The following is a 9,202-nucleotide window of genomic DNA, read 5'->3' as shown; positions in this document are numbered from 1 at the left end:
ATGCCTATAGGGTTATAAAGGACTCCAACAGTGAACAATATGCCTATAGGGTTATAAAGGACTCCAACAGTGAACAATATGCCTATAGGGTTATAAAGGACTCTAACAGTGAACAATATGCCTATAGGGTTATAAAGGACTCCAACAGTGAACAATATGCCTATAGGGTTATAAAGGACTCCAACAGTGAACAATATGCCTATAGGGTTATAAAGGACTCCAACAGTGAACAATATGCCTATAGGGTTATAAAGGACTCCAACAGTGAACAATATGCCTATAGGGTTATAAAGGACTCCAACAGTGAACAATATGCCTATAGGGTTATAAAGGACTCCAACAGTGAACAATATGCCTATAGGGTTATAAAGGACTCCAACAGTGAACAATATGCCTATAGGGTTATAAAGGACTCCAACAGTGAACAATATGCCTATAGGGTTATAAAGGACTCCAACAGTGAACAATATGCCTATAGGGTTATAAAGGACTCCAACAGTGAACAATATGCCTATAGGGTTTTAAAGGACTCCAACAGTGAACAATATGCCTATAGGGTTATAAAGGACTCCAACAGTGAACAATATGCCTATAGGGTTATAAAGGACTCCAACAGTGAACAATATGCCTATAGGGTTTTAAAACTGGGGTCTGTCCCTTTAAAGAGAGATGAGTTTTTCCACTTTTATCTAATTTCAGTTTTTGTGGCATCAAATAATTTACACAGATTTGATTGTATCTAACATGATGAAAAATTAACTTTATTGGAGTATGATGTACAGTTTTCAACTTTTTAAAGATCATTTCACCTTTTATTACAAATGGGTGTCGCATCCCAGTACAAACTGAATGAATAAACAAACAAATAAAAATGAATGAATGAATAAAGGAAGGAACCAATGAAGGAAGAAAGGAAGTAAATTGAAGACAAATATGAGAATCTTTTTACGTTTTGGTCAAACATTCCCACTAAATCACAGTCACAGTAAATATATTAGAGATTATGTGTAAATATGAAAACTAACAAAAACCCATCATCAGAATATATTTCCAGTGGATTAGTGGACAACAAAGAGAAGAAACTATACTGCTGCAAGGTGTAAGTATCTCACAAAACACCGTAGGCCACAAGACTCGAGTCGGACACTTCGCACTGCTGCATTGTAGGATAAACACAATGAGACAAATTTGTGTCTAATAAGCGTGAAGTGAGATCAAAGGAAGTTATCAGAGGGTTATCTACCCTGAGATTACAAGGTCACCCTCCAACTGACCACCGTGTGGGTTTTTCAACCATGAAATGAAATACGATAAACAGTTTATTCAAATGTTATCTTTCGCTTAGGACAGTCTAGTGTGTGCCGCAGGCTTTAACCAGATATAAATAATCAACATGAAAACAACAAATACATAGATGTGTTCAGACTCCCTACAATATATCTGGGGATATTTAGATATCAAAATCGGCCCCAGTGACGTGGTGGTTAAGCCATCGGACTACAGGCCGATAGGTACAAGGTTCGCAGCCTTGTACCGGCTACCACCTAGAGTGAGCTTTAACAACTAAGTGGGTAGATGTAAAACCACTACACTCTCTGTTCTCTCACTAACCACTAACAATTAACTCACTGTCCTGGACAGACAGCCCAGATAGCTGAGGTATGTGCCCAGGACAGCATGCTTGAACCTTAATTGGATATAAGCATGGAAATAACTTGAACTGAATGAAAGATATGAGGGGATATTCAGAAAGGAAAGGAATATTTGTTTACTCACACCTCAGCAGACTGTTTAATCAGTGGCTACAAAGCATAAAAATTATTGAACTTGGTCCAGAATATTAGATAAGAAACTCATTATAGCCATGTATAGGGTACTCCTTTCAAACAATTTGCCATATCTGGGAGTTCCATTCCACACTTTTTATATACGTACTGTCTGGATGATGCATCACTTATATATCAGTTTTATCAAAAAATAATTTGGTTTAATGGAACCGATACAAAAACTCAATTTAATTTTATAACTAGGCTTAAATAGTAATTGCATCATGTGACAAACACTGGTTTAACAAACCCAGTTCTAATAGCAATCGTATGCTTCATCAAACAAATATAGAATCTAGCAAACCATTTTTAAATACCAATTATTTCATGCAATAAATATAGGGTTCAGCAAACCCATTTCAAATTATAACTGCTTCATGTAACAAATACAGGCTTTAACAAACCCAGCCTCAAAAGAACTGTTTCAGGCCACAGATACCCAGCTCAAACACAGTGATGAGATTAAAGGTATTTTGACGGCTACCAAATCAATTTGCCATTCTGAATGGCACTCGATCGTGGTAAATCCTAAGTCTTGTGTCTTTCAACATTTTATCTGCCCACAGCATACTGCTTCCATCGTGCTCTGTAATCCGGGAGTACGATCGTGGCCCGTAGCCCAACGCCAGTATGTGCAATGAGAGGCGATCGGCTCGCACAATCAATTCAGACAGATATGACATTCGGGAGAGCTGCAGTCTGGTTGTGACAGTCAGCCAGTAGCTGGCGATTCCTCCACAGTAACGCACACAGTGTATCAGAGTATCAGCCCTTCTGTCGCTACCTCTCTGTACATAACCTAGCTACCGTAGCGAGGCACACACAGGTGCGTGTTAGATGCACAGTCCTAGCTGTAGGTTCCTGCTTCTTTCTGACTCGTTCATGGATGTGCAGTACGGTGGAAGAATATAAATAGTGCTGAGTGCAGTAACAAATTTGATCACAGTGGATATTGAACGAAACACCCAAAAACATGGATTTATAGGTGTGAACGTTTCAGTTAAATGAAAAGGTGAGATTTGAATCATATATAATACTACTAGCATATTAAAAGGTGAGATTTGAATCATATGTAATACTACTAGCGTATTAAAAGGTGAGATTTCAAGCATATATACTACTACTAGCGTATTAAAAGGTGAGGTTTGAATCATATATAATACTACTAGCCTATTAAAAGGTGAGATTTGAATCATATGTAATACTACTAGTGTATTAAAAGGTGAGATTTCAATCATATATACTACTACTAGTGTATTAAAAGGTGAGGTTTGAATCATATGTAATACTACTAGTGTATTAAAAGGTGAGATTTGAATCATATGTAATACTACTAGCGTATTAAAAGGTGAGATTTGAATCATATGTAATACTACTAGCGTATTAAAAGGTGAGATTTGAATCATATGTAATACTACTAGCGTATTAAAAGGTGAGATTTGAATCATATGTAATACTACTAGTGTATTAAAAGGTGAGATTTCAAGCATATATACTACTACTAGCGTATTAAAAGGTGAGGTTTGAATCATATATAATACTACTAGCCTATTAAAAGGTGAGATTTGAATCATATGTAATACTACTAGTGTATTAAAAGGTGAGATTTCAATCATATATACTACTACTAGTGTATTAAAAGGTGAGGTTTGAATCATATGTAATACTACTAGTGTATTAAAAGGTGAGATTTGAATCATATGTAATACTACTAGTGTATTAAAAGGTGAGATTTGAATCATATGTAATACTACTAGTGTATTAAAAGGTGAGATTTGAATCATATATACTACTACTAGTGTATTAAAAGGTGAGGTTTGAATCATATGTAATACTACTAGCGTATTAAAAGGTGAGATTTGAATCATATGTAATACTACTAGCGTATTAAAAGGTGAGATTTGAATCATATGTAATACTACTAGCGTATTAAAAGGTGAGATTTGAATCATATGTAATACTACTAGCGTATTAAAAGGTGAGATTTGAATCATATGTAATACTACTAGCGTATTAAAAGGTGAGATTTGAATCATATGTAATACTACTAGCGTATTAAAAGTGATATTTGCTTACATTGAATGTGTAATATTCAGGTGTTTATTTAAAATCTTGATATCTATAGTAACTTTAGCATATTACTGGTAGACACTAATATTTACTAGCTATATAAAGTTCAAAGTTTGTTTTGTTTAATGAAACCACTAGAGCACATTGAATTATTAATCATCGGCTATTGGATATCAAACATTTTTCAATTTGTACATATTTACTAGCTATACAGTAACAATACTAACATTATTTATGAGTAGAAAATATTAATACTATTATTGGAGTATAATAATATATAATAGTGTTGAATAGTTATAGCATTAGTAGTATTTAGTTAAATCATTTTTGACAGTATATTTTATTATTATAATTATTACCAAATATGTAATTTTCGAGTGCAAAGTATCAGTGAAAATGAGTACAGTGTAAACAACATCAATATGGTGGCACATGGATTTACTTGTATTATTATTGTTATAGTTTTAACAAGTATAACTGCCAATCTGGTGTCATTATTTAGGTTTCCATTTTACCTATTACACGGACAAGACAATAACAACAATAAATTATTGCAGTGGAACCTGCTTAAAATGGACCCTCACAAAACTGGTTTCCTGTTTATGCTATTTATTCAGTATATTAAAACCCTGAATTAATTGTAATCTGTTTATTCTAAAAACTGGAAGATTTTGTGCACAAAATTTTTACACCTGATTTTATTATGAATATTATGATTACAATTATGATTATGATTACGATTACTATTACTATTATTATAGTTGTTGTTATTATTATGTTAATAATAACAATAATAGTAATAGTAGTAGTACATGTAATAATAATAATAACAACAACAACACAACTTCTTCTTATTATAATATCTTTAATGCAGGGAATATTTGAAAATCAGCTATATTATAATCTGAAAGTACAGGTAACATAATTAATAATCTATAATACAACTGAATCCAATATAGCGACTTGTAACAGCACAATATACTTAACCCATGCTAATTGGTAACCCTGTATCATCCATTGACCAATCTAATTAAGAGACCAACAAAAGCCATTCGGTTCTGTTGGCAGTCAATGTTTAAAATAGAACTGAACAAAGTGTGTAGAGTTCAAACACGACAAAACAATGGTATGTCACCAGGTGACAAAAGTTTGTGTTGGTCATTTGGGCAATTAACAAGTGTACTGGCTTGTCAGCTCTCTCAGGTTCTTTTGTGATGGTGGGATTCACAAACATACAAAACTACAAGCAAACATGTGTTTTAAAGCTTCAGTTTATTTGTTTTAACAGTAAATATGTTCTATTTCGAACACAAAATTTTAATATGAGGTTAAAATGTTCAATGAAAAATCAAACAAAAAAGGACAAGACAAATATTAAAAACAATGGATTGTAGGAAAATTTGTGTGATCTCATAAATTTATATAAATCAATAATAAATATCAGTTTATGTCAAAATATTAAAAAATGGTATTGATTATTTTTATATTACATGAAATGTAAATGCAAACCTCAGATGAAAATTGATTTTATCTGTAAAATATTTAAATATCCAAACCATTTTTAAAATGATTTGTACATAACCATTTCACCTTTTTTTAGGACATTATAGCCATAAAAATGTTTTATTTACCATGCTATGAAATAGAAATAGTCTGTATTCAACATCTATATCTATGCAGGATAGACTTGTTTTTTTACTTACATTGTAATACATGTAGTGTTTGTGTAATTGACGAACCAAAAACATTATTTAGTTGGTTGAACATGAAATAACCGTCTGCAGAACGAGAACACATAACATACAAGAAGTCGTTCCACCCTCAGTTGAGCCTCCACAGCGACACATTCAATTTGATCAGGGTTCTACATACATACTCAGCACCTAATCAATTGGAAATTTTGCTAGTTGTATCAAGTCGAAGTGATCACAATTGCTTGTGTGTGTCATCCCGTAAATACACTCGAGCTTTCTTGATTGGATACAAGTGTCTCTTGGCTGCCGGATGTTCGTTAATTCAGATCTGTTGAACCGGCGGCCGGAGTTGGCACCTCGCGGAGTGGGAAGTGAGAAGTAGATCAGTGGTGATGGCCATTCTCTAGAGGTGTGAGAGGATCTCACACTGGTCGTGGAGTGGTTACTTGAGGCTGGTTAGTTCTCGGTTCAAATCCCAGTGTCAACTCCCAGACTGAGTTGTTTTATGCTTTACAAGGAGATGTAAGATGTCTACGACGACGTCTTTATCACTAGAGGGCAGGACGGAGTTCAGTGGTAGCAGTCACCTGATGTGCAGTCAATCTAGGATTGTTACTCATTAGTGGGACCATTGGACTCATCAGTGGGACCACTAGACTCATCAGTGGGACCATTGGACTCATTAGTGGTATCATTGGACTCAACAGTGGAACCACTGGGCTATTTTTCATTCCAGCCATTGCTGTACGCGCTTGATAATACAACTTCTTTTTCACTAGGGTGCTGAATGTAGCTCAGTCGTATAGCTTTTACCTGACATGGAATCGATCTAGGATCGATCCTCATGTGTGGGACCTCTGGGCTACTCCTCACTCCAGCCAGTGTTCCAAGACTGATGAACCAAAGATCGTGGCATGTACTATCCTGTCTGTGGGATGATGCTTATAAAGCTCCAATTGAAAAGAGTAGCCCATAGAGTAACGGCAGCGGGTTTCTTTCTCAACCATATGGTTGATACAAATCACAAAAAGTGAATTAAAGTTAAATTTGCCAAATATATTTCATAACTTAATTAAAAAAAAAAATGAATTAAAAAATCGCCCGTCATTTATAGATGTATAGCGATAGATGTAAAGAGAAAATGTGTACTTTCCAGTTATGTCATCACCAAAATTGTTACATTCTGGACACAAGATCTATCTGGTTATACAACAGATGAAGTAGGGAAAATAAGGAACGTAAACATACATACAAGTTCCTTATTTCTACCCATCGTCTCTTAACTTAACCAGCACATCCTGTTTTGATACGACATAAAAGCAAAGTGCACAAATACGGATGTCTGTTACGTAAAGTAGCACCGCGTAGGTCATATGTCACCGAGAGATCAGATCTATTTATACTCCTGTAACTCTGGCGCACAATCAAAACAAACAGTGCAAACACCTTTCTTTTCTGTGGTTGCACCAACCGGCTCGCTTCGGCAAATTGACTTTAACAACTACGTGCAAACTGGTTGATCAAACTTCCTCCAACAACCGACACACACGTGAAATTGTTCTTCAAACACAATCAGGCACAAAAATCGTGTGCCTGTTTGGGAAATGAACAAACCTTTTTCTTAACATTCAGAAGTAGAATTATAGGTCAACAGTTTGAAAACTTTTGAAACTCCAGTCAAAGCATTAGACTCAAATCTGAAAGGTTTTTTTGTTTGTTTGTTGTTGTTTGTTTTTTGTTTGTGGGGGTTTTTTTTTTTGGGGGGGGGGGGCGGGGGGGTTGTTTTGAGCATTCAAAAGCAGAGTTAAAGTCCAACAACTACTGTGCTTATGAAACTTTAAAAAAAAAAATCAAGATTCTGCAGTAAAAACTTCAGAATAAATTAATGTTCAATGAAACCTCATCATTAAAAATACATCTCATATATATATATATATATATATATATATATATATATATATATATATATAGAAGGGTGTGGGGAAATGTTCAGTTTCTAATACAGTAGTGTTGGTATTTATTAAGTGTTCCTACTGGTAGCAGCTAGTGGGAATTTCACTATTAGCTAAGTTACAGAATTGAACTCTCACACACATAGCCCTTGGTTCAAATCCCAACCGTGGAGGTCGATTCATCTGTCATACTAAAATAGTTAAATACCATCTTTGACCTTCCACAATGTGATAGGTATAGTTAGTGTTATTTTGGTTTATTCTTTTAGTACTATTTGTTAAAAAGTGCTTGTTTTCATTAAGTGGTTGGGAGAAAAATAATCATTCATGTGTACTTGTGTGGGATAGGACTATTTCATGCTCGGACACATAATTTGATATCAGGGACTTGGCAAGCATCGTCCCTGACAACAAATGATGTACCCTCTGGTGGAATAGCCCCATATAGAGACATATGAATGATTTGTTTATTACCACTGGACTTGAATTTGGTGATATGTGCACCCTGCAATAACAAGAGTGAATACCATATGGAACTCATTATAATATCAAAAGAACTCAAAACTACCATATAGCCCTGGAATCCTTGACAATATTCCACACTTGTCTCACAAACACAAGGTGGTCATTTTTTGTCTGGTGGACAGAATACACCAACAATTTTCAAACATCTAATCAGCAACAAGCGGGTCCAACCAGACAGGTGACAATTCAATTGGAAACGGCCCATAATTTACTCGACAAGAGGATCTGTGTCGCGTTACAATACCCGTCTGATAGGTGACGGGGACCGGTGTGTCACTTTATTACCTGCGATACGGACAGACATGCAGTTTTAATGGCCTCTCAGCCAGCCGGAACCATGAGATGAGAATCATCGCTTTTCACATATTGCTGTTATGTCTCGGCCATAAACGCCCATCATCTCTGCCTCATTTGCATACATTTTAAATAAATATACACAGATAAAAAAAGGTTCGTCATAATGATAAAAAGTTTTTCGTGGGTTTTTTTTTTTTTTTACTAAGAAGAAATAGCTGGTTGTTATGGAAAGTGTGCATGTACAAGCATGTGACCGAGTTCAGAAGAGCTGGCCAGGAGCAGGTTTCTTCTTCAATAAAGTAAAGCAAATATTTACCACAAAAAAACACCACATCAACACATTATTTTACTTTTTGGCAAAAATACATCACAGCAAAAACATCAAACGTAAATTTGTGTTAGGTGTGTAAAGAAAACATTCATCAAAAACACATCAAGAAATAATTTTACTCTCAAGCAAATACTTAAGAAAAACATGACAATTTTTTTTTTTTTTTTTCTAAGGCAATAATTTATCAAAAACACATTAAATAATAATATTACTATATAGCAATAATTTATCACAAAAACACATCAAATTGTTTTTGCTCTGGAGAAAATCAAATTTGTTTATAAATTTCTTTTACTGTATGTATATATTTTTAATCTGTATGCAACATTTTTGTTTGAGTTATCTTTTTGTTCTATCATATTCATTGACAAACAAGCTGAACTAACACACATTATTTCACAGTCATACTTTTAAAGAAATTTCCACATATTGCATACCGTTATACACTACATATATCTATTTGTTCACTATTATTATTATTATTATACAAGTATAAAGTTAATTGTA

At 34.4% G+C, this 9,202-nt stretch overlaps 2 protein-coding genes across 2 annotated transcripts in view; one reads left to right on the top strand and one right to left on the bottom strand.

Annotated features, from left to right (window-relative positions):
* Positions 1 to 9,202, bottom strand: part of LOC121380069 (U3 small nucleolar RNA-associated protein 6 homolog) — a 199,061-nt gene that overhangs the window by 88,677 nt on the left and 101,182 nt on the right. The window lies entirely within an intron of this gene.
* Positions 2,599 to 9,202, top strand: part of LOC121380070 — a 36,427-nt gene continuing 29,823 nt past the window's right edge. The window contains exon 1 of the mRNA XM_041508815.1: positions 2,599 to 2,838. The gene's annotated coding sequence lies outside the window, so the exon portion shown is untranslated. The remainder of the gene's footprint in view (positions 2,839 to 9,202) is intronic.

The sequence above is a fragment of the Gigantopelta aegis genome, chromosome 8, assembly GCF_016097555.1.
Source record: "Gigantopelta aegis isolate Gae_Host chromosome 8, Gae_host_genome, whole genome shotgun sequence".
Taxonomy (NCBI): Eukaryota; Metazoa; Mollusca; class Gastropoda; order Neomphalida; family Peltospiridae; genus Gigantopelta; species Gigantopelta aegis.
Note: the sequence above shows the minus strand (reverse complement) of the source record. Positions and strands in the feature narration are given on the sequence as shown.